Source organism: Colobus angolensis, unplaced genomic scaffold, assembly GCF_000951035.1.
Source record: "Colobus angolensis palliatus isolate OR3802 unplaced genomic scaffold, Cang.pa_1.0 Scaffold244, whole genome shotgun sequence".
NCBI classification, from domain to species: domain Eukaryota; kingdom Metazoa; phylum Chordata; class Mammalia; order Primates; family Cercopithecidae; genus Colobus; species Colobus angolensis.
In genome coordinates, this window is record NW_012115644.1 from 2,344,451 (window position 1) to 2,370,972 (window position 26,522).

Sequence of the window (26,522 nt, forward strand, 5' to 3'; positions counted from 1 at the left end):
TCACTGCAACCTCCACCTCCCAGGTTCAAGCACTTCTCCTGCCTCAGCCTCCTGAGTAGCTGGGATTACAGGCACTCACCATCATGCCTAATTTTTGGATTTTTAGTAGAGACGGGGTTTCACCATGTTGGTCGGGCTGGTCTCAAACTCCTGACCTCATGATCCGCCCACCTCGGTGTCTGCAACAAGTTCCCAGGTGATGCTGATGTGGCTGATCTGGAGACCACACTTTGAAAACCACTAGGTTAGATGAACCTTATTAAATAAGAGTTTATCATGTAACTTTTATTTAAATGTGACAGTGACAATTTAATTATGGAATACAAGTAATAAATGTTAAGCAATTACAGACTCATCCTGCATTACATGCCTGCACTCTCCAGCACAGTGTCCCGTGTTCAGTTTATGCCCTAATTCTCAGAATGGGCCTGGGCTGTAAGCTCATTCCATCAGAGAAACCTCTGTTGGAGCTCATCCACCTAGGGCTAAACAAACTATGTCCCTCAAAAAAAAAAATTTTATTTAAGGAAATCGGGTCTTGCTGTATTGCCCAAACTGGACTTGAACTCCTGGGCTCAAGTGATTCTCCTGCCTCTGAGACTACAGGCATGTGCCCACTGCACTGGCAAAACTGTGTCTTTTAAATCAATAAATGTGGGGTTAGGAAGGACTTTAGAGGTCCAGTTTCCTACTCAATAAACTCCTGTGATAATATCCTTAATAGATGGTTTCATGGCAACCCTCACCTCCATCTTGAATGATCTGTGTCTGAGATGTCATTACATCAGAAAATAATCTCATTTTATTGTCAAATATGTGAGGATGTCTTCCTTAAACTTGGTTGTATTTGTCAAGACTTCTATCTACTCATTGGTTCAGGCCCCTAATCTCTTAACCGAAATCCTTGGAGCTACATGTCTTACAACTTAGTTTTTCAGGTTTTAGATAGGGCACACATACTGTGTATTTTATACTCTCCACAGTGGGGTCCAGGGAAGCACTTCATCATCAAACACATTTGTATTTTTGCAGTGAAGCATATATATAAATATTCACAATTAGTGGGCTAACGAGTATATATAAATAACTCCACATTAATTAAAGTTGGATTTTGCCACCAAATTTACCAAAAAAAAAAAAAATCAACTTTCACATATCTTTCAATTCCAAATTTACAAATAAAGAACTGTGGACATATATTATTTTGTCCTCAGTGAATACACAAGGAAGTCCACTTCTCTTCCATGTTAGCAGTCCTTCCACTATTGGAAGACAGCTCTTACACTTCTCCCTTATCCACTGTGCCTCCATACGTCATACTTTTAAATTATCAACTGACAAATTAACCTAGTGTAATCGAAGAGGGCTAGGGAAGGGCTCCACTGCTCATCCAGAGCAGCTTAATTTCTTTATTTAAAGTTCAAATGTGTAATAATACAGGGCACTGAAGGAGCAGGCTACAACAATGGCACTCCATCCTAGAAAAGAGGAGACTGTAGAAGCTGATGGGCCACACAGAGTTATTCCAAATATATCAAGACATACAGATGAAGGATTACACTCTATCAATGTGATTCCAAAACAGGATAAAAAAGAACTAACATGTATTGCCCACTACAATGTGCGAGGCACATCTGATGGTTTGCATGCATACTCTCCAGTCCTTACTCTGCTCTATGAAGTAGGAGGTAACATCATTTTATACACGAGGAAATTAAAACCCTGAGAAGTTAAAGTAAATGGCTCAAAGTCATATAGCAAGCCAAATGGATATCCAGGATTCTTATCTGATTCCCAAGTTGAAGCAGAACGCTTTCATATACTCAAAGGGTAATGATAACCCACCCAGCGTCCCTGCTTCTTCATACATTTTAATCAACGACTTTAAAGGGGATACAGATGCCTGCCTTTCAAATTCCCATATGACAAGAAAATGGAAGGAATAAAAAACACCACATCACTGGGTCCAAAAAGACCCCAAATGACTAAAATGACCAAGTAAATTGAGAAGGGGGATACTAATATAGATTACAGTAAAACATTGCAAGTTGATGGGTCCACAAACCAAACTTGTTAGAGGAAGACAGGAGTTTTAGCTGCCTAAAATCTACTTTGAGCCCAGCTGTCAAGAGGCTATTAAGATTCTAAAACCTGCAGCTGCATTAATGGAACTCAAACGTCCAGAATGAGGGAAGTTACAGACCACTCCTATCCTGTAGGGGCCAGCTCAATCTGAAGCACTGAGTGCAATTCAAAACCCAAACTTTTATTGGGCCAAAACAAAGAACGTAACTAGGAGGGGGGCCAGAACAGTAAATGTTCTGAAACCAGCAGGCTTGGAGACCTAAGACTGTTCAGCCTGGAAGAGTGATAAAGGGTGGCAGGAGGTAAATGAAAGCAGGCTCAAATACAGATGGAGATGGACTTCCATCTATTTCTGGTGATGGCCCTGAAATGCAAGCATCCCTTCCAGTGGAGGTTCAGGATGGCAAGAGTGAAGGTCAAGGGAGTTATTCCTACTGGGGGGCTGGCATGCCCTAGGATAGGTACAGTGGTGTGTCTGCTAGCCAGCAAGAACAGGGGCCTCTGGGCAACAACTCCCCGCTTTGTCTGTGGAGAGCCTCTAGCAGTGGGAACTGAGGGCAAGGAAGCTGGCTGAGTGACACTTCAATGGCCTGCCAGCGGGGGAGATGTTTTTAGGCAAGTGGAGACTTGTAGCCCTCCTCCAGCCATATAGTGTAGGTAATTATCCACTGTGAGTCCTTCAAACTAACCCGCTTGGAGCCTGCAATTCCTTTTGCTCTCCTCCCACGCACCCCATGGGCTGGCTCCAGTGGACTTTTTCTTTTTGACTTCATCCCCCTTTTCCCCAATCCTGCCCAAATGTGAACTGTACAAACAGTATGACTTCTTCCTTGCCCATCCATGAAGAAAATCAGACACAAAATTACTACACAAACAGGCTGAATGAGCAAAAACTGGTCTTAGCTGCTCAGGGGAAGGTGATGATGCGATGTGAAAATAATGAAATCCTTCAAGGGTTAAAATTCAGGTAGAAAAAAAACAAAACAAGTTATGGTAGACAAGAAAACAGGAAATAACTCTGAACTTAAATGTAAAATAACTTTCAGAAGCATAGTTAATCTTTTCTAAAACAAATGTGCAAGTATTAGAAGTTGATGAAGAATCTGCACCTATAAAATTTCATGTGGTATTGGTTTAGCATTTTATAAAATTCGTATCTTTCTTAACCATTTCTGCTTTGCCCTTCTACTATATGTATATTCCCGCAAACCTTCAAAACTTAAATTCTGCTGGCTATTTGACCAAGTATTCTAAAATCAAAGGATTAATCTTTATAAAAACATGTACAGTTATATAGCATATTGCCAGTTCAAATACTTCTCATCTCCTTAAATTTCCTTTTTTTAAAACTTTAGATGCTTATGCTGCATAGCATTATAACAATTCCAGGTTTGGATACCCCACCCAGATCTGGAAAGTTCAGCAATACATATGATCAAATGCCAGAAGTTTGTCTTTCAGGGGTCTTATAACTGCAGACCTAGAGTTACAATTCACACATTGTATAAAACATGCTATGTAATTCCTGCAGTGACTGAATAGTTAAATCTAATAATTTAGGGTCATTTGCCCTCCAATAAGGTGTCTTTTTCTTTAAAAAACAAAAATGTTTGTGATTATTTACCCTACTGTGCTTATAAGATTGTAAAAATAATGTTCTAACTCAAAATATTCAAGGGTAAAAAGGGAAATAACTTCCAATAATTTTTATGAAATTATATGAGTATGTAGTCACTGTAAACTAAATAGCTACCAAAAAGAACTCTAAGTCTTCCTTTAAAATTCTGATAGGTTGTCTGGTCATTTTTGCTAAAGATAAAGCTATTTAATTAACTCAGACTAAGTTTCTTTTGGCCTATTAAAAAGTCAATTTTTTCTTTATTGTAAGTACTTTAAAATTGACTTTAATGTTAGTTAAAATATGTATTTGGTGTCTCTCCCTAAATAAGTATTGTAATTATTCTTCAAACAGTACAGAATTTTGAAGCCACGAAGAATAGTTTTTTAAATAGTTATTTTCAACATTTTTTACAAAACATCACAAATCATCAAAGCTAGCAATTTCCTATTAAAACAGAAAGTTCATTGCAAAGGCATAAGAATGACACAACGGACTTTGGGGATTCAGGGGAAAGGGTGGGAGTGGCGTGAGGGATAAAAGACTCCACACTGGGTACAGTGTACACTGCTCAGGTGATAGATACAACAAAATCTCAGAAATCACCACTAAAAAAACTGATTCATGCAACCAAAAAAAAAAAAAAAAACAAATTAAAACAGAAAGTCCAAGTAATATTTTAAACATCATAAAGCTAGCTTCATACTGAAACTTAGATTTTTCGATGTGGAGTTTGTATGTGATAAAAATGCCCTCAAAGATAGGAAAAGAGGAAAGTGGCACTGATTTGTTGGCATGAGGATTAGAGACTGTGTGTGCTGGGGGGAAGAAGAGCAAAGTCTGAATATAGGAAGGAACGGTATTGGTTACTTTGCTGTCCAGAGTCTGGTTTTATTCAGAAAACTATAATAATTTATTAACTTGAATCTTGCTCGTCTCACCCATCATATCCCTCAATATTATAAATTTTAGATACTAACTCGTATTTTGTGACTCAAAATATTTGAATATGGTTTTCCTGCTACCATTCCAAATGCTAATGAATTACACACTCATAGACTCTGTAATAAAAACTTAATACTGTCTTATAGAATATATCAACCCAATATAACATGCCAAAATATAACATTCGCCTAATTTTAAAACATTTTTCCTTTGAAAGAGATATCTAATTTCCTTTAGTATATTAACACTAAAAAGACTAGGGAAAAATGTGAACTATGATTTTGCTTTCCTAAATTCCAAATTACTGAAACCTAAGAGGTTAACAAATTATTAACCACATAATTTTCTCTCGGAATTATGCAGCCTTTAGGATAACCCCAACAAAATCTCCTATTTTTGCTTCTTCAACAGAAATACAGGTTTAGATGAGACTTGTTGGACTCAGTTCTTTCCTCTACCCCTGGCCTCTACTCTGGGAGCTGGTCAAATGTGGAATTTCAAATATCAAATATGTATAAAATAAATAGATGAAAGAGTACATCTCAAAAGGTCAGTAATGAAATGCAAATAATGTTTTCATGATATACAGAATGGAATTGTTCTTTTCCAACAACAAGAGGTATCAAGTATGCTCTGTATTTGCATTGCCTTTACACAAGCCCATGGGTTGCTACTATTATTACTTCCATTATACAGATAAGGAAAGTGAGCATTACAATGCTTTAGGAACTCACCTGGCAGTGAAATTCAAGCACAGGCCATCTGACTCATGAGCTTTAAACACTGCATTATATGCACAAGTGTGTACACACACACATGAATATGCCTGACAGCTTACCTAGCATATACATTTCTACATAAAGGGGGCTTAGGAACAGCAATCTGGTTGTAAGATTGAAGTAAATGTTGTATCTGAAGAATATTTTTCCTTAGCATAGGTGTTTATTTGGGGTGGCGAAGGGTATTACTGGAGATGGTGGGGGCTCCAAACTTCTTGAAGTTGCCACTGCCTATATGAGAATAGAAGAGTTGAGAATTTAGGGCTGAGAACATCAGGAATTCAAAGGTGCTTCCATGGAGGACAGAACAGAGCTTGCTGACGCATGATGCCTATGTGACCTACATGTGCCACCATGTCCCATTTTCCTCCTCTGCCTTCCCTTCCTTGCATGTAAACATGAAGCCACTTGTAGCAACATCCTCTAAGTAGCCTGGAAGGATAACAAGAAGGGATTAAGGATAGGAAATGGTAAAGAGAGACTGGAGTGGAAATGCTAGCTGAACCAAGCCTGAAGGAGAGTTGGAGGACAAAGACCTAAAAATACAGACTGAGATTCCCTGCCATGGTATAATTGTAAGAAACTAGAAAGAATCTTCATTCCCCTCCTCTCAGGGCCTATAGAACATACTGCTAAGCTTCAGTGTTTACAGTAAAGTACATTAATAGTTCCAAAAAATGTTCAGCCTTAGATGTGTGGAAGTTGCTCTGCCATTTTTCTGCTCATTAACTCTATACTGGGAAATATAAGTTGCAACCATCAGTGCGTGGTTGTTTTCCATTTGAGTTTACATAGTTTTCAAAACAGTGAGTCATCCGAACTATGCAAAGGAAAGTTATGATGGTTTTATTCAAATGATTAACTAGAGTTTATATATAGAACATGCATCTTTAAATAGCAGGGCATCTACATCTACAATGCCAAGCTAACTATCCTTTTCTCCCTTTAAACCTGGAAACTTGAAGGGCTGTTAAATGTGACTATGTCCAGCACAGATCACAGGGCAAGGTGCAGGCTGGGCTCCACAGTGGTTAGGGAGGTGGATGCAGAGCCTGGACCTCCACCCTGGCCCCGCTCACCCCGCTGGCCCCGCTAGCATTAGCTCAAAAACATGACTCTCTCAGTAAGGAAAACAAAGAGGAAGCAAAGGGAAGGACAAGAATAAAATATGTGCTGCCATTTTGTGAGAGACCTTTAGGGACGTTAATAGAAGAACTGTATCTTGGATCATCTCACAAACGTTTACAGCTGTAAAACAATTGAGTAAACTGGTTTATTATTTTCTAAAAATATGTAAAAATGTAAGGCTTTTTTTTTTCAAACTATAACTCAGATTCATAAAAATATATACTGGCTCATATGTTAAAATACCATCGAAAATGGTTCAGACAGTTATAATTAATATCCAAAAATATCTGACATTATCCACAAGAAACAGAGGAAAAACACAGATTTCTTACCTCAAAAAGAATTCATGGGGACTTTCGAGCTCTCCTTAGAAATTGGGCTTGAAGAAAAAACACACTATAGAGATTTGCCTTACTTTTCATGTAAATCTCAGCTTTCAATAAACATAAAAATACACACACACACACTCTCCCCTCAATTTATATTCAAAATATCAAGGGATTATCAAAACCTCTAATTTGCTGTTGAAGTCTGTGGCAAGTTTTATATCTTGAGTGAAATGCAATCTAATTCCTATGTGGTTATATTTTAGAGGGAGCGGGGGAAAGCAACTTCATTGAAGCGAACGCTCCAGGCAGCCCTGAAGCAGACTGGATCCAGTTTGAAAAGAACTGGCAACCCTAAAACTTTTTGATAAGATAAAAATTCATTGATGTTGGCTCATATGAGGCCCACTTCAACTCTGCACTTGTTCTCCGTGTTTCCTTGGCATATCTGCTCCTTTCCTCTATCTGCTTTAGCATAACTTTATTTTTCTCTTTTATCTTTCGATAACTGCACCCGGGGACCGGAGGGGATTGATTTTTTGTTTTGACTTATTGTTTGAAGATCTGTAACTCAAAGCAGCTCTCACGCCTCTGATGTCTAAGCTGGAGCAGCATAAAAGGTAAACCCAGGCCTGGGTATCAAACTGAGCAGAAGCAATACCATTTTATAATCAGCCATCTAGGTTTTCATCTTATTTTGCCTTTCCCCTCACCCGGAGTTGGGTTAGCTAGCAAAGTGTGAGGTTACTCCTACGCCTTTGTTAGGTGACAAGAAGAAAGTTAAAATAAAAATAAATACCTCGATAGCTTTGCATGCCAGGGCTTCAAGATTAAGCATACTTGTACTTAAAGCAAAAAGTTATTTCCTACCTAGAAAAATGCCTTGCTTTTCTTCTCAGTGAAAGGAAACTTCAACACATTTGAGAAAGTTGCTTTTCAAAAATTAAATCTGAAAACAAGGGAAAATGGTACAACTGACAAAAATTATTTCCCCAAAAAGCCTCAATCAAGATGAAAAAACATGCTTTTTTGAGATAAGTTTACAGATTCAAAATAAAAATGTTATTCTTGGAACAGAAGAGGTTTAAAGACAGATCCATATATATTAGGTTAGAAACTTAGTTGTGTTTTCAGAGTTTGGTGTCAGCAGTAGCACATAATCCAAATTAGCAAGTGTAATAAACCAAAGTTAAATTCACTTTCCTTCTCTCTTTCAGTATAATCCTCAAATTATTAGGATTATTTTTGTCCTAATTCAGCCAATATCAAATTCATATGCTAGTCTCTGTATATACAAATATTCACAAGAGTTTTGAGGTTCTGTTCCCTGAAGTTGTTCAGCTTGCTGAAATATGGTTACATATGCAAACATTATCTCCCAATTGTAACCTCATTTTCTGCTCTGCTGGACAGCGTAACCAGTATTTGTCATCGTGCCTCCCCCGCCCGCCACATCATTCATATGTCTATAATTGTCATCGAGATGTGGCATGTCAGCGGGACTCCAGTGTTCTCTGCTCCCCGTCTTCACACAGTCACTCAGGTAACAAACCCGTAATCTCGTCCTGTTTTCATGATGGTTGAATTACACATAATTGTTTCTGCACAGTGATTGATTTCTGCCTGAATAGAGACCTCTGCCTTTTTTCAATGCAAGCGAGTAGCAGCCAAGTCTCTCCATCTAGGAGGAGGCAGCAGCCTTTGAAGAGATCAAAGCCAAGGCCGCAAGCAGTTGTGCGCCCTGGGAATATGGAAAGCCTTTATGCTCTCAACCCCATTTCCAGCATCATGTTGGATTGCAGCTGCATTACATTCTGCCAGCATTCTTAATGCTTTTAGTATTGACTCTGACATCACCGATAGCTGTTTTAAAGTAACAAAAGCCGAAAGATGACTTATTTTCACAACTCTGTAATTGGAACATGCAAAGATGGGGGTGGGGAAGCAAGAATGAAGGGGAGGGAAATACATTTGCTTTTAATTTAAAGCAGCACAAAAGGCCCAGAAAAAAAAATTATATAAGTTTCCATAAATGAAAACCATGTTTTTCATATGGAAAAACCAGCAGGGGCATTTTATAACTCAGACCACACAAAATGAACTGATAGCTAAATACACACTTTTTCAAGCCTAAAGGGTAAAATGAAAATTATGGGGTAAGTGATTCCAATTGGGAAAGGGACTCTAATATGTATTTGGTCTGAAGACTTTGCAGACACCTGATGCAAGGTGAACGGGTACAGCTGCTCAAGCCTGTCTCCCCCTCTTACCTGCTCCTCCTTAGCCCTTTTTAATCGACTAAGCAGAGCAGATACTTGCATTTGTAAGAATCACAGGTTTATTTGGGAAGTTGTAAATGCATGATTCCTTTATAAGAGGAAGAACAGGAAAGTCAAAGGTGGTTTTCAATTCTGGTTCCAGATACACAGACACAGATCAGTCTGACAGGATCATGTCTTGACAACTGAATGAAAATCTAATGCCACCAAAAGAGGCAGAAAAATTCCTAAGAACATAATAACCAAAATACATCAACACTAGTATCCTAGTTCTTAAAATGGAAATTAAGAGTAAAGCTATTTCTAATTTTTTAAAAATAATTAAGACATTTTGGACTTATGATTAAATACATTGTCTAATTCATCCATTATTACATTTAAAATCAACATAAAAAGCAAGCAGGGCGACCATAAATCACTATACTATGTCTCTGGTGTTACATTTAGTGTTATGTATGTCCAGTAATCACTCACTCCCTAGTAAGAAAACCTTCTGTTATTCCAATTCTAATTTTTAATTACTGCCTTTGAAAATGTCTGCCCTAATCAACATACATAGTTCTACAGAGAAACTCTGAATTTACACTCACATTGAAAGGACAAGATTATGGACAGAGAAAAGTAGAATCTTAAGAGAGTTTATAAAACAAAATGCATCTCGTTTAATAAAGTCCCCTTTTCACAAAGATTTAATATTGTTTATGTAGACAGTAGTCAATGAACCATCAGTCTTCAACTTTTCCAAGTCTACAAAGTTCTAAAACTTATTGACATAGGAGAAATGACTATGAAATAACTGCTTCCTTTCATTCTACACAAAACTTCTTAGTTCTGAAACACCAAGTAATTGGCAAACAAAAGCCATCTTTGTTTGAAAGGATTTTGAATCAACAGACCTGGCTGTAAGGTACCCAACTGTAAATTTTCTTTGAAAATTTGTCTGTAACTGTGCAGAACTGGAGAACTCTTTCTTTTAACAGCCTGCCTACTTCAGTTTACTGGGTTATAGTTTTTATGTTTGTTTCATTCAGGGTTTGTTTTGCTTTAGAGGAAAGGGTACAAACTACATGAATTCAAAACTGCAAAAGCAAAATCAGCAAGAAAACCTGAATAATAACATCTCAAAATCTATATCTTTTTCTCTTGGAAAAGTGCTATCTTTCCTTAATTTTACCATTTTCGGAAAATGCCAGAAATAAGTTCCAGTGTTATTATTTTTCTGTAGGTTGCATTCTTAATAAGGTTATTGCATTTTCCATATCCCAAGGCCCCCTTCTAATTTCAGATTATCAGGCAAAAAAAAAAAAAAAACATTTCTTTTATGATTCTATCATTAGCTTTCTCTTGCAAAGTAACAAGCAAAACAGTCACTGGAAGCATCCCAGGCTTCTCATTCAAACCAAAGGAAAAGTCAATATATGGCGGCCCCTCAACACCCCCACCCCCGCCTTCTTCAAGGCGCTCCTCAGAGAAACCTGTACTTAGAATTTTAGTCACCTGAACAACATATGAGAGAACACAGCACCACTCGCTCAGCCACCAGCCTTGAGAGAGGCACTCCAGTGGCTAAGCAGAGACAAACTAAAAGCACATGGAATCTCAGTAGCCTCCGGAGCTGGGGGCTCCACACATTCCTCAGACTGCCCTCAGCAAAAATTGCCATAATTGAGAATGGAGGTGACAACACTGTAATGATACACAGGAGACTCGTTATATAGCATAATCTACGTGCTGGCCTATTTATTTTTCCCTTCAGGAAGGAATATAATCTCTTGAAGAACCTGGAGGGTCCGTATGCTCCTTAATGTAAAGAAAAGAAAACGCCTCAGAGGTGAGGAGTGGGGGAGGCAAGCCGGGTGGGAAGCAGGAGTTAATAGGCACTGCCCAAAGTCTGGGACCCCTCCAGGTGAGGCCTTCCAATTGCTTCACAAAAATACAAATTTATTCTTAAAACCTTTAAATAACCAGATTCGATGCTTTCCTTTGATAAACCATTCCAATGTTTATTAATCCCTCCCTCTGAAGTAATTCTCCCAACCTAAATTCTTCCAACAATTTAAGTCCATTTCCTTTGGTTATTCCTTCAGTGAAGAACAAAGCTGGTCTCAGGCACATGTTGAAGAAACAGTCCTCATATTTGGAGTTGAGTTTAAACTGCTCTCCTGTCTTCCCCAAGTCAAATGAACAGCTTATCAAGCAGATACCCCTGGGAAATGGCAGAGTTCTGCCATCAAGATCTACAATCATATGGCAAAAACTGGATGGTGCCCAAGTTTCAACATGCTCGTTAAAGACTGAGAACTGTCTCAGATAGCACAGAGACTTCTTTTCAAGCGGTTTCATCACTTGCACACACAGTACATCTTTGGTTTAAAATAGCAAGCGCCCTAGTGCAGATATCTAATCTAGAGGGAAGGAAGGGAGCATAATTCCCACACAGCTGCTGGAGGGCAAGGCCACAGGAGGGGTGAACAGGAGATGTCACAAGGTCACCATGAAGCATGACCTCAAATGATGTCATTTAGCTGGGCCACATGAGGGTGAAACACAGTCTCAGCCCACAGCTCAGTGTGCAGCAAACCCAGGTGATTCTGACCAATCTGCAAGTAATCTGTACAGCAAAGAATCAACCCAACCAGCCAAAAAAAAAAAAAAAAAGTATTCTCATGAATACACATAATCTGCAGGTCTCATAAAAATCTTTCATATGAAACACTCAACAGCCACACTTTCAGAAGTATCTTATTGGAGCAAACAGGAATAGAGTTCCCGTTGACTTTTCCCAGCCATCAATCTAGAATAGTTGGTTATCACACATCATACAACGAGTAGCAGTGTCCACTGGGGTACAGCAGGAAGAAAATACTACAACCTCAATATATATTTTTATATGAAAAATTTTAAGTTTTACCAAAAATATTTAACACACAAATTGCCACTGGGACCCCCATTTGCTCTGTATGTCAGATGGTCAAGAAAGCCATTGAAGATAACAGTAATAATGTAAGCATAAGAAACATCAAGAAAATGGCAAAGCCAACACTTCTACCTCTAATATCAACACTTTAAGAGCTTGCATTAAAGCTAAAATATATAATGACACTGGACAAGACTTGTCAAGAAGCTGACCAAAATAATGAGAAATTATCAATTTTATTTGAAATAACAGCCATTAGATAATTACATAGTTCAGGTATATAATTCATAATTATACAGTGGCCAAAATTTTTAATTGATGAGGGCTTGCAATAAAATAATTCTCACCACGGATTTAGATATCTGAAATATCAATTGATTTCACTCTCCTTCCTCTAAATACAGATTAAATCAACTCCTTTTCTCACTGTACTGATCTAACCTTCAGGAAGCAAGATGGAGCCATGGAAGCCAGACTGTGATACTCACTGTGACATGAATGAACCCTGAATACATTACACTAAGTGAAAGAGGCCAGTCACAAAGGACTACACACTATATGTGCCTACGATTCTATTCTTATGAAATGTCCCAAATAGGGAAATGTGTTGAGACAAACTAGGTTAGCAGTTGCTTAGGCCTGGGGTGAGCACTGAGGGAATGAGAGATAAGGGGATAATAGCTAAAGGCTGTGGGGTTACTTTCCGAGGTGATGAAAATGTCCTAAAACTGACTGTGATGATGGCTGCATTAACTGGGAATATACTAAAAACCACTACACTGTACACTCAAAATGGGTAAAATGTATGCTATGTGAATTATATCTCAATAAAAATGAAACTATTTTGAAAATAAGTAACCACTGAAAAAACATTTGCTGAATGAGTAAGTGAATGAATTCCTCCTATCCCAATTAAACAAAAGCCAGAGGAAAAGCTCTCCTGGACATGTTCTCCATGTTCTCCATGTTCTCCGAAGGCAGACCTTCAGAGCAACCCAACCCGGTGGAATTATTCCCGTTAGATGTCCAGATCTGATGTGCTGTAACAGGTATGCACTTGCGGTGCCCCTAGCAAGTTATTGATGTATGAGATGCCCTCCCAGAACCAGGCAAAAAGAAGTATTGAGTCAATCTTCTACCTTTCTCACACCATCAGACCGTGCTTCACCTCTAGAGCAGAAAAAAACTCCTTTCTTAAAGCACTGAGGTAAATTCTGATGCTTTTGGTACAGGTTGAATATCCTTTATCCAAAATTCTTAGGTCCAGAGGCATTTCAGATTTCATTTCAGATTTTGGAATATTTGCATTATATACCTATTAATTCAGTATCTCTAATGGGAAAATCAATATCCTAAATGCTCCGACAAGTTTTTTTGTTTTTTGATCTTCATGTTAGTGTTCAAAGAGTTTCAGATTTTGAAGCACTTCAGATTTTGGATTAGGGTTACTCAACCTGTATTGATAAAACAACTCAAGAGAAATGCAAGTGTGTCCTCTTTGAGTGAGCTCTAAAGTCTGGTACCATAAGAAGTCCGGGAGCTTTTAAGCAAGGGAAGCACACTGACATGACTGCGTTTCCCTTAGTCCATACAACAGTCCTTCGTTAGAACTTCAGATAAGAAAACTGAGGCTCAGTGGGGTGCGGTGGCTCATACCTGAATCTTTGGGAAGTGTAGGAGGAGCACTTGAGTCCAGGAGGTTGAGGGTGCAGTGAGCTATGATTACACCATTGCACTCCAGCCTGGATTACAAAGAGAGGTCCAGGAGGGAGGGAGAGAAGGAAACAGGCTTGGAGAAGTTAGGGACTAGTTTGTTCAGGGATACATGGCTAGTCAATGACTTGCCTAACTCCATGTCAGTATTTTTTCCTCTACCACGAGATTAGCAACAATAGAAGTCTAAAAAAAAAAAAAGTCTTTAAAAGGTTTTTCTCACGTAGCCAAAATATTTTCAGATTTACATAGACATTATTGAATTAACTCAAGAACTATTAAAATAACAAATAAGAACAAAAACAAACATCTCAGATATCCCTGAATTATGAACCATTTTTTCATTTGTAGCTTAAATGTCACATTTCTCTCACCACTACACAGAGGCCTCTGTTTTTTTCCTGATACCCAGCCATCTTAGGAGGAAATATTTCTTTTTGAAAAATGTAATCTGCATTTTCCTCTATAGATACATAAGAAGCCCTCATAAAATCTAGTACATATAATCCTGTATTACATAACTTTTTGTTGACTTCACATTATTCACTAAATGGGATCTAATATCCTCAAGCCTGCAATTCACAGTCCTATGTTGGCACCTTATTCCTAGCAGTATAGTGATTCCCTGCAATGAATTCTGACCAAGTATTTCCTATATGTGGGAACTAAGTAATATTTTTGAAACACTCATTTCCTACTCTTTCCAACTTACCCTTAGGATGCCAGAAATTTTTCAAAGTACTTGTGAGTAAAGAAACAGAAACCAAAAGATAAAACAATTTTCCCACCTGTAGTAAGTGGCTAATCCTGGATTTGGGCTCAGGCACTTAAGATGCAGAGCATGTGTTCTCAGCCACTACATGACATATGTAACTAATGAAAACTTATCTACCTTCATAATATTCTGTTTGCCCAATTCAAATTGTAGTCAAATTTAACAACACCAATTTAAAATGTGGTTAAATAGTACACAAAGCAAGTGCCTTACACAAGGTAAAGGTTTCTGGTGGTGGTACTAATGAAACAGTGACACGGTACCAACAGCATGAAACAGAAGAGGGTCTAAGTCCTGGCCTCCACTCTTACCAGCCATCAGTTAACTTGGCAGCAATGTTTATAAACTTGTTCATTTCAAATGCTCCATAAATAGTTCTGAGTTTCTGAGTTCTATTCTTTTTTTTTTTTTTTTTGGTATACTTTAAGTTCTAGGGTACATGTGCATAATGTGCATGTTTGTTGCATATGTATACTTGTGCCATGTTTGTGTGCTGCACCCATCAACTCGTCAGCACCCATCAATTCGTCATTTATATCAGGTATAATTCCCAACGCAATCCCTCCCCCCTCCCCGAGTTCTATTCTTAAATAGTCTTAGGTTACTTAACATGAATGCTCTTTTAATAATAATAATAATAATAATAATTTATCAAGCAACTTTCCTGGCCCAGCCCAGAGTTGTCTACACAACCCTTTTTAAACAAGTAAACCAAATATTCCCTATCATGCTTCAAATGGGCCACATGGAACTGAAAGCAGGTAAAGAATGAATGGCACATATAAATACAGTCCTCTGGAACTGCTCTACTAGGCTGCAACACTCCAGGGTGAGCGGGCTAGGCTCTGCCCACACCTGTATCCCTGGGTTGTAGTAGTGATATCATGCCTGCCTCACTCTGTTCAGCTGTGGATGTTTGCACAAATGTCTCTCCCTCACTAATGTGTAAGCTTCTTGAGGGTGGTGATTTTGCTTTTATCATCATGTATTCACAATGGGGCTCAGCACACTGTCAAAATAAGTATCTTCAATGAATATTTATGGAATGAATGATAAATCATTCCTGAAAACATTCTTCAGTATTTATCTTCATTCTACCAGGAAACTTGTTTATCCTTAAACTTTAGGATTAGTTCAGAAATTCCTAAAACAACATATATCTTCTGATTAGTGAACTGGAATAAGATATGTTTTCTGGTTATTGCACCATCCTATGAGGGTCAAAAGAGCTGTATTAGCATCTTCACTCCTGAAATTAAGTATAAATTATGAACCAAACTAATGCTGCAGGGATATCAGAGATAGCACTGGGTTGCTATGAATTTTCTTACATTAAGCAGCGAGTTCTTGACATATTAACTTGCAAGCAGGTCTTAATTGTGCAGGAGTAAAGAAACAGATACATGATGTTGGTGTAAAATAGTTTTGAACCATTATTTCATGAATAGTTTGTCAAAACTGTTTACATGCTTAATATGTAAAAAGTTATCTTAAATCAAGAAAGCTATGAACCAGCAAGTAACATAAACAAACAGATTATAAATATATTTTTAACATGGTTTCATTGTAGTAGTATTTAAAATAACAAAAACGAAAAAACTTTAACATCCATAACTGAGGATAAATCCAATAAATTAAAGTGTATATATATGTGTGTATATATAGATGCATGTGTATATATACACATATATATACATATATATAAAATGGCTGGATACTATCCAGCCATTACAACCGATGACACAGACCTACATTCACATAAAAAGATGAGCATGCGTAATACATTTTTAATGACAAAAGATTACAATAGAATAATAATCTTATAAGCTCATTTATAAAAACGTTTGTATTACAGGTATAGATACAAAAAGAATGTCTGAAATGAAACAATTCATCAAAATGAAACCATTATATCAGAATGACAGAAATGTAGGTACTTTTTATTTATTTTTTCTGTTCTTTCATGGGTTTTCCCCCATTTTTATATATTACTGTTAAACAAACAACCAAAAAAAAGACATTTCCTTTTGAGAAAAAAAAAAAAAGACTGTTCCTAATGTCTCCCTAGTAAGAAAAGTTTCTTCACTTTTTAAAGGAAATTCACCGTTGCAACTTCTCAGGAATGATCACAGTTCCAGTTAATCCTAAACTAATTTCTCTTATTTAAACTAACATCTTGATACCACAAAAATCACCACTAACTGCTCCTAAAAATGAAGCACATACCACATTTTAATTGCTTGTTGTGCAAAGAATGCTCTTTGGCAGATTTTTGCCTGTAAATGCTCAGTTCTTATGTAATAAGGAGGCAACATCATTTGCCAAAAAGATTATAAGAATCATGAAACCTTTGGTCATACAGCTGTTTGATTAATCTATTTAGTCCTTAAGACTTGGGGACACTGGGCCTCTAGAAGTGAGCAATAGAGATCCCCATAAAAATCAGACACTTATCAAAATATGTCTGATATACCCCAGGAAGCAATATTTCCTGGGAATTTTCAAGAATACATTGAGCAATCACATGGTTATGTGTTGAATGAACCAGAAGACAATTTCCAAGTATTCTTAGAACCTTTTATTTAAGCCATTTACATTATTTAATAAAAGTATAACAGACACCTTTAATCCTCAAAGTAGTTTATTGACTAAGAATTACTCTCAACTCTTTGAGAGATGAACTAATTTATGAATTGGGCCCCAGCTCCTGAATCAAAATACCTGACTTTGAATCCAAATTCTCTACCATTTATTCAACTCTGGTTGGGACTATGGACATTCAAGTAACTTCTCTGTGCCTCAGTTTCTTCACTGGTAACATAGACATATTAGTAGTGTTCACTTCATAGTGTTATAGTAAAGATTTAATAAGAAAAATGCATGTAAAGTACATCATTAAATATTACATCCTAGTATATTATTAATACAAGTACTCTCTTCACCCTTGGACAAAATACCTATTTCTCATAATCACATGGAGGTTTCTGGTCAAGGTCCAGGAAGCTTCATAGGTAAGTGAAATGATTTTGTGAGGCATTGTTGACTTACATCAAATAAAGTATGGACCAAAAAGATGCCCATAATGTAAAATGGTTTCGTTCCAGATCTTGGTCAATTTTGTTTTCTTAGCATAAAACCGAAAACAATGCTTCCTAAGCTAAACTCATGAATGCCTGTCTGCAAACTGGCTTCTCTTTCCAAATTCATTATTTCCATTAATACTGTCCTCTCACCATCAGGCTAGAACACTCATCATCTTTTACACAACTCCTTCCCTCCTCCACATCTAACTGGTCACCTTCGAACTCCTGTGTTCTCCACTAGCACCATAATAGCCACTACTACCCAAACTATGTTAAAGAAATGTACGATTTCTAATTTTATTCTCACAAAACCCTACAAAGAATCATTTCCATCTTACCTATGGGAAACTCACTGATTCAATAATCATCTGGCATCTTCTGCACGCTAGTGGCAGAAATGGTAATAAGAAACTGAAGTTACAGAAAGTGCCCTACTGTGAGAGTGAAGACTTGAGCCTCAATCTGGTACCACTACTTACCAGTCGTGCAATCAGAGTAAATTATCTGATCTTCTACTAATTGACCTGTTTATAGTGGTCCTTACCCTTCTCTATGCCCTTCATGCCATTTCTCAACCTTCTCTATACTTCAGTTCCCTCCACTATAACACAGGGATATTAGAGATAGCACTGAGTTACTATGAGGATTAAATGGGCTAACGCATAGAAGGGGTTTAGAACAGTTCCTGGCATGTACTAAGTACTCAAAAGTAATAACTAACGTCTAGTCCATGGATTCTATATGAAATGCTCAAGTAATTTCTAAGCTCCATTTTGGCTCTGCAATTCCATACAAATTTATATATGTTTAAGATATTTCATTGAAATATGGATTGATATCTGGTGTTGCTGCCTTACATTCTTGAAGTTTTAAAATTTCTGTTCTGTTTGTTCCACAAACATCTGGTGAGTAACCTGCTCTGTGGCAAGTAACATAACAGGTTCTGGGCAACAAAGATGAGCAAGACATGCTCCCTATCCTAAAGAAACTAACAATCAATGAGAAATACAAACACAAAGACAAAAAGCTATTGGAAAACATGGCTACAGAGCTCTGTGGGAGGACTTATGAGGACCCCAAAGAGACAGTAGTCAGTCTTGACTGATGGTGGGATCTGGAGGAACTTTACTGAGGAGGCAGCACTTACCCCAGACCTTTAAGGATGGGCAAGACCCTGCTGGCAGGGAATAGAGAACAGGGCATTTCAGTGAGAGCAAGCTATAAGAATCCAAAGGCAGGGTTTTGGAAAAGGGTTTAGGACGCAGGTCTGGGAGTATAGCTGAATCGTAAGCTGCAAGGTAGAGTGGTGAGGAGGTAAGACTTGAAAGGGAGATGGTTCCACGGTGTGGAAAGCTTTCAAAAATAATGCCCCAGAATGTGGTTTAGCCAGTGGGGCAAGGCACTCAGGGAGAAAACCTCACGAGGTCTGACTAGAGGTGAAGAGTGCCAGTGGTCTCAATTAGGGCCCGATATGGTTGAGTGAAGAGAAAGTGAGCTTGGGGCCAAAGGGCCACACTTAAGAGTCCCAGCTCCACTGCTGTCTGGGTGTGAGACCTCTGGAAAGTAATTTACATTATCTGAACCTCAGTTAAATGACTGAGCATCTACTGTGCCAGTGTTTTTCCAAAACTTATTTTATGGAAGAATCAATGGAGTCTATTAAAAGTACATCTACATGACCTGCCTGTAGTGTGTGATTCAGGACATTTGCAGAGGGGGCCAGTAATCTGCCTTTCTAACAGAAACACTTGTAATTCAGAGGCCACTGGCCACCTTCCAGCCACACCACCACCAATGCCAGATGAGAAGACCAAGGGTCAAAGCGTGTGAACACACATCTAGTCAGTAGCAGAGTGGTGGCATCTAGGTATATGGACTCCAACAGCAGTGCTTTGCTGCTGCTCTCATTTATTTTACCATTATCTTGGCTGGACCCTAGTCTCACTGACTGCAAGTCATGACTAAAGAGACAATCACCTCACCCTTTTCCCTTCCTCCCTAGCTTGGCCACTAAAGTAGGAACTGCTGCCCTCTCAGCAGTGGCTGTAGCCCTTTTCCCTCCCCAGCACCTCATGCACTCTCTACAAGGAAGGACCCTCATCTCTTTGGCAGCCTAGAAGAAGGAACTGAGCAAAGACAGACTGACCCTTTGTTCTCTCTGTCGGGTCAGCTTGCCCAAACATGGGTTTGGTCTGGTCTCCAGTTTTACAGGATGTTAGCACCCTGTCTCTGCAGAAGAGGCATGTGGCTTGGTGTTGGGTTCAATTTAGGAAAACCAAACGAAGTCCACGGTTTGTATCACAGTTCAAGTCACATTCTCCAATCTAGCCTTATTGATAATAGAGTTGGTATTATACTGCCTGATATTGTCTGGCCTTATTAATAATAAAGCTGATATTATACTTTCCCTCTGATTTCGCTGGACTAATTCTTGACTTGAAGAGGAATGAAAATTAGCTTCAAAACACCACAACCAAAGTTGAATGTAAACAAGTACATATTTTTATATATTGACTTAAAAAACATGTTTTTAAGGTTAAATTGCAATGCAGGTAACTCCTACCTAAAAAGGTGCATTGCCTTTGACTGCAATTCTGACAATTTGTTCCAAAGAAACAATTCAGAATTTGTGTAAAGTTTTAGTTAGAATATATGCATTTCATCACAGTACTGCATAAGGTGGGGAAAAAGGTGATACAATCTGAATGTCTACCAATAAAATACTGGTTAAATAAATTAGGCAATCTATTAAAAATGATGTTACAGAAGAGTATTTATTAATAGAAAAAGATATACATAATATGTTGGTGGGGAAAAAGTTGCAAAATGATATATTATGTTCCTTTCACCATGAATATATAACAAGTATTTGCGTTTGTTTACCTACATTTATATGTGTGCATAGAAAGAAGTCTAAAAGGCCACACAGAAAAAGTGATCATCTTTAACAATGGGATCCTGGGAATTTAATATTTGGTATTATTTTTGCTTATTTGAATTTTCTAATTTTTCTAGTGAACATGTATTGCTTTTTAAATTTCTTTTTATTTTAATAAAAATGATTAAGCATTTTTGAAATTTCCAAGAAAATTATTAACAATTGCTCCTCTTTCAATTTCAATCAATATCATGATGAATTTAACAAGTACTTTGTATTCTTAAAGGTAAATATGGCTATTTTTAATGAAAACAAACAAGTCTTTAGATCTTAAGGAAGTGTATTAAATTGGGGCAGGTTACTGCTGTCCCTGAGGATGGATTCCTTGTCTTTAACACCAGAAGTATAATACTCACCCCAGTTTTCACATTAGGATTAAATTAAATATGACAACTCTGTAAGGTGCCTCGGACAGTATGTAGCACAAGGTAGTAGCAAAAAAAAAAAAGGAAAAAAAATCAGTTGCTTTTCCTTCTCTCTTTCAAGAAAAAAAACAAACAAACAAACTTGAGTGTTAACTTAAAATTCTAATGTATGAATATAAATAAGAAAAAAAAAATTCAAGCAATGATTATTCTCCTAACACTGCCAGATAGCTGACTGGTCAGCCCAACTGCAATAAACAGTAAATATTATTTACTTCAGTACTTTTGGTTTTGTTACAGACTTTAAGATGCCAAAACAAAGTCTAATATATTTGAGATAAGACTTCAGCACCTTTTTCCCTTGATCCAGGTCATTTTAACTAGTATACCAAGATGATATGACCATAATTATTTTAAGGTACCATTTATAGTATTCAAAATTGAGGAATCCTGTACAAAGAAAGCTGCATCCAATATATAAATATTTAACATTCATGGGATTTTACTGAAAGAAAAAGAAAAGTCCTGAAAGGAAAGAAGCTGGAATTTCCCAGGAGGCTAGAGAAACACTGATTTCTCCTTGCTGTCCAGCCAACACATCCCTTTGGACCTGATCCTTTTTGGTGACAAGAAAGCTAGAAAAATTTAAGCCAGAAGGAAATTCGAAGGGCAAAAAAAAAAATAACTTGCCCGTTGTCCTTCATATGGCTCCTGGATATCCTCTCTCTATAATTTTTGCAGTGGACAGAAAAAACCCAGCTCCTACAGGATTAAGGGGAAAAAAATCTCCTAACCAAAAACATATTCTTACCTCAATTCAACTCCATTCAAGTAGTTAAGAGTTATCTGGCAACTTCATATCAAATATTAGAAGGATATGAGACTTTCAGCTAACCTGAAATTTAGAAATCTGTTCCCTCATACGTCTCATTCCCTTTCATGGTGGATTACCATGCTAAAGAGGAAAATCTGCTGCTCTCCTAACAATCATAAGGAAAGCGAGCCCAAGATAGGAAAATCAGATCTGGAAAAATACAATGACATTCCCCTGAATTTTTATTTATGCAAACATTTTCTAAAGGTTTGTCACCCAGTATCCAAACTCTGAGTCAGCATGATGGCACAAGAGGAACTGAAAGTTTCTTCCCTTTCTCTGCAGTTTCCCGGGTAGAGTCAAGCACTTCTTATGGCTGCAGAAATCCCACCAGGTGGGGCCCTGCGGCCACAGCTAGAAAACAGCGCCTTTGCAGGCTTTGTGCCATCTGAACTTCTTGTCAACCAGATTAGGTAGACAAGCCAGATACTAATATGCCATTTTACCTTCCCAAAGTTTTCAGATGATGGAGACCTGACATTAGATCTCAGGTCTTTTAACATCTAGCCTAGTCCTTCCCTCCTCTATGTTTAGCCTTCATAGGGCACTGCCTACTTATCTCTCTCTAATTAAGGCTCAAAAATTTTGCTCACCACATTGCAAAAGGATAGAATCAATTTACAACACACAGTGGCCTAGAATAGTCAGCACTGAGTTTGCCATGTGTATTTGAAAAGGACAGAACTTTTTAATACCTGAAAATACCTCCTGTTACTGAAAAAAAAGTCCCTTCTATCAATAAAAATGAACGGAAAAGCATTAACCACATGATTCTGAAACATACTTGAAGATGGTTTTCCTTTTACTAGTACTGTGTTTCCACCTCAAGAATCCTTCTGAAAAAAGCATTTCTATCATCTCCATTTCTTCAATTAGGTTTCTAGGATCTAACTAAGAGATAAGTACTTCCTAAGATAAATCCTCATATGAGGGTCTAGTCCCTTATTTATTTATTCCAGTAGTGCACTCACCCAGCTGTTTACAGGAGTTACCTGGAAACTCAATATTCCATATGGAGTAGTTTTGACTTCCTCATTTAAAACACTGGTCTAATGCTATTTTATTCACCCATGCAAAAAATAAGAGAAAAAGTAAAATAATCAAATACTAAGGATTACTTAGTAAACACTTTCAAGTTTTACTTTTCACATAGCATTTGGTTTCATAAAGACAGATCATTTGGAAATATCCAGAAAACACACGTGCAAAATTTCTTCTACATTCTTCATTAACTCAGCAAATTTACTGAGGTTTCTACTCTGTGCTAGGCTGACTGTAACTGTCATAATTCATCAGCAGTCCCTGAGTTTAAACTGGAGGACTGCTGATGATCGGCCCCCAGTTACTTTATGATGGCAACTGATCACTAGGTCATTAACTATCATCAATATTTTTTACAATTTTTATTGTAAGGTTTTCCAGGATTCAAAAAATTTATAAAAATATCTTAGTAAAAAGGCAAATATCACGTTATTGCTTATAAGTGTGAGCTAAATAATGTGGACATAGAGTGTCAAACGATAGACAGTAGAGACTCTGGAAGGGTGAGGGGGTAGGAGGGGGGTGGATGATGAGAAATTTCTTAATGGATACATTGTACGCTATTTGGATGATGGATACTATAAAAGCTCTGACTTCACCACTATGCAATCTATGTATGTAACAAAATTACACTTGTACTCCATAAACTTATACAAATAAAAGAAATATATCTTAGTAGGTCAAATTTTAAAATTTTGCTTTGGTTACTGTTTCATTCAGAAGCTGACAATAATAATAAAAGAAAATTAAAGCTACCCTAGAACCACTCTCATTTTTAGAGAGCCTACCTTCTTTTCTTTTTTTTTTTTTTTTGAGACCGAGTCTCGCTGCAAGCTCCGCCTCCCGGGTTTACGCCATTCTCCTGCCTCAGCCTCCCGAGTAGCTGGGACTACAGGCGCCCGCCACCTCGCCCGGCTAGCTTTTTGTATTTTTTAGTAGAGACGGGGTTTCACCATGTTAGCCAGGATGGTCTCGAACTCCTGACCTCGTGATCCACCTGTCTCGGCCTCCCAAAGTGCTGGGATTACAGGCTTGAGCCACCGCACTCAGCCGAGAGCCTATCTTCTATCTACCTCTTCATTCTCTCTCTCTCGGACTCCTGGGTTCAAGAGATTCTCCTGCCTCAGGCTCCTGAGTAGCTTGGCGCCCACCACCAAGTCCAGCTAATTTTTGTATTTATTAGTAGAGATGGGGTTTCACCATGTTGGTCAGGCTGGTCTCAAACTCCTGACCTCAGGTGATCCACCTGCCTCCAGTAATAGGCAACTTTTTACAAGTGAACATAACAATGACTATAAATTACTATGATGAAGATCAAAATTTCACCTGCAAAACTGTCATCAAGTTCCACATAGGATTACGTGTGGGCATAGGTAGATACAACAGTCAAGAAATCCAGCTTTTTAAAGATTCTACTTGTCCCTAGTTAGCTGCAAAAATAAACCATATTTCTAGACATTCTGTGATGCAACCTGTCTGCTAGTCCTATTTCTCCTATAAATGGAAAAATGGGGTTGGCAACAAAACTCTTGTTTGCTCTGCACTGCCCTTACAATTTTCCCTATACAGATTGAAGGCATGTGAGTACCATCGCTCAGTGAGCTTTGTAAGTGATCTTGCAAGTGGATAATTTCAGCAGGTTTACAGGTTTAGCTAGAGTGGGTATTGTATACAAATGCACTCTTTTACAGAGACTATAATCCTCTTCACAGCCACTGCTAACAGTCTGCAAATAGTCCCAGCTAGATTATCAGAATTTCTGAGTTAGAAATGCTTCCTGCTCCCTGTCCAGTCCTCTGCTCAACTCCCCACTCTTCACTTGGGTACAGTTTAACTCCCAATTCCCCCCACCTCCACCCTCAGTCTTTGTTGTTGTACTCTAGGACATTTTAAGGCTTTCAGCTTCTCTGAGAGACTGAATCATTTATATCCCTAAAAGAGTTTATAGCAGAGTCTACAGTTCCTAGGCAGGGACTTCAAGATCATAATATTTAAAAAGTAATCATGAACCTAAAGTATGATTTTTAAAATTATATGAATAAAATCCAATGGCTGCCTTTTCTAAATAAGTAAGGACATGAGAGGATAGCACAGAGAAGTATTAAGTCTCTTGATTACTACAGTATTAGCTTCCTACAGACTGGCTCAGCTCAGCACAATCACTTAAGCAACAGCTTTAAAGAAGACAAATTTTAAATGAACATTCCCTTAAAAAAAAAAAAAGAGAGAAGAGAGACCTTTAGTCCCAGGACAGCAGCACTGACGTCATGCTGAACTCTACTTTTACCTGGGAATAAAACATACATGTTTTTCTGCTTGCCACAGACAGTGCTAGTGCTAGCATGTTTTCTCTTTAAATTCCAAGTCTTTTACCAAAAATCAAAAGGAAATAAGCTTTATAAAATTCCAATCATGTCTATGATAAATAAATGAGGAACAAAAGGAGTCAAAAATGAAGTGATTTGATTGCTCAAAAAAAATTCAGTCACAAAAACCCAAAATGGTTCTGCCTAAAGAACGTTTAAAAAAAAAAAAAAAAAAAAAAAACCTCATCCGCTACAAAATTGGTATTATAGCAAGTACTTCTGAGTCTACAAATTCAAGTCCAGAGGGTGCCATTTGTGAGACCCTATCTCTGTTCTGTTAAATCACATAAGAGTCTCGGACCACAGGAAAGACTCGATCAAAACAATGAGGTTGATGAAAGCAAATTTAAGACCTGAATGGGGGTGGAAAAAATAATTCAAAAGCAAGATTTTTGCACGTTGGCCCAATGGTCTCTTTTTTAGTGTGTGGTCTTTTTTTTTTCAGACTATCTTTTGGGTTGTTCTCATGTCTTTATGAATGAAGAAGAAACTACTAGGGTCATTTCAAAAAAACTATCTGAGTAAGGACCAAGTATGTAAATGCAATATTAGCTCTGCAAGGGTTACATGTAGTATGGCTCCCTGGGACACTTAAATAAGCAAACTGGCCATAAGGTATTTGATGGGGGAATGGCAAGAGCTCCCAATTATTCTGACTATGATCGTGTCCCAAGCTGTAGCAATGCAATTAAGGAGGGATCAAACAGGAAACTTTAGGGGTTCTGAGGAATTTTCCCACACATTCTCCTGACATCTATATATACATTTGAGTTAGAATAATACACTTTCTGAAACTTATTCTCCACTTGAAGGGGAAAACTCAAAAAGCGCACAACTTAAAATAGAAAAGTGAAAATTATAGGTAAGTCAAACGCAATAGCTTCTTGCAATAAAGTGAAAAGATACTCTACTTTAAAAATCTTGCATGAGATATAAGCCTTAGTCTCCGTCTATCCTTGAACATTATTTACGTAATTATTTTCAAAGGTATCCAACAATGTCACATACAGTGGTATATTTAGAAGCTTACTGATTAGACAAGCCCAACTTAGTTCCTTAATTCCAGATGTGAACAATGACAAAATCAGATTTTAGCTGTTTATAAGCAAGTACAAATATGGATGGTAAGACAAAGTTATAATAGGTATAATTCTGTTTAATAAAAACCAAAGTGTTGATTCCCTTAAGGTAAAAGTCACAACAGAACTTAGTTATACAAGGTAATTAGAACTCATGGAACATTTTCATAGCAATTTCTACTTTAAAAAAAATAAACAAATAAACATTTTA

General features: G+C 37.6%; 1 protein-coding gene across 4 annotated transcripts in view; it reads right to left on the reverse strand.

Moving 5' to 3' along the window:
* Positions 1-26,522, reverse strand: part of LEF1 (lymphoid enhancer-binding factor 1) — a 119,596-nt gene that overhangs the window by 85,001 nt on the left and 8,073 nt on the right. The gene's annotated exons all lie outside the window — the stretch shown is intronic.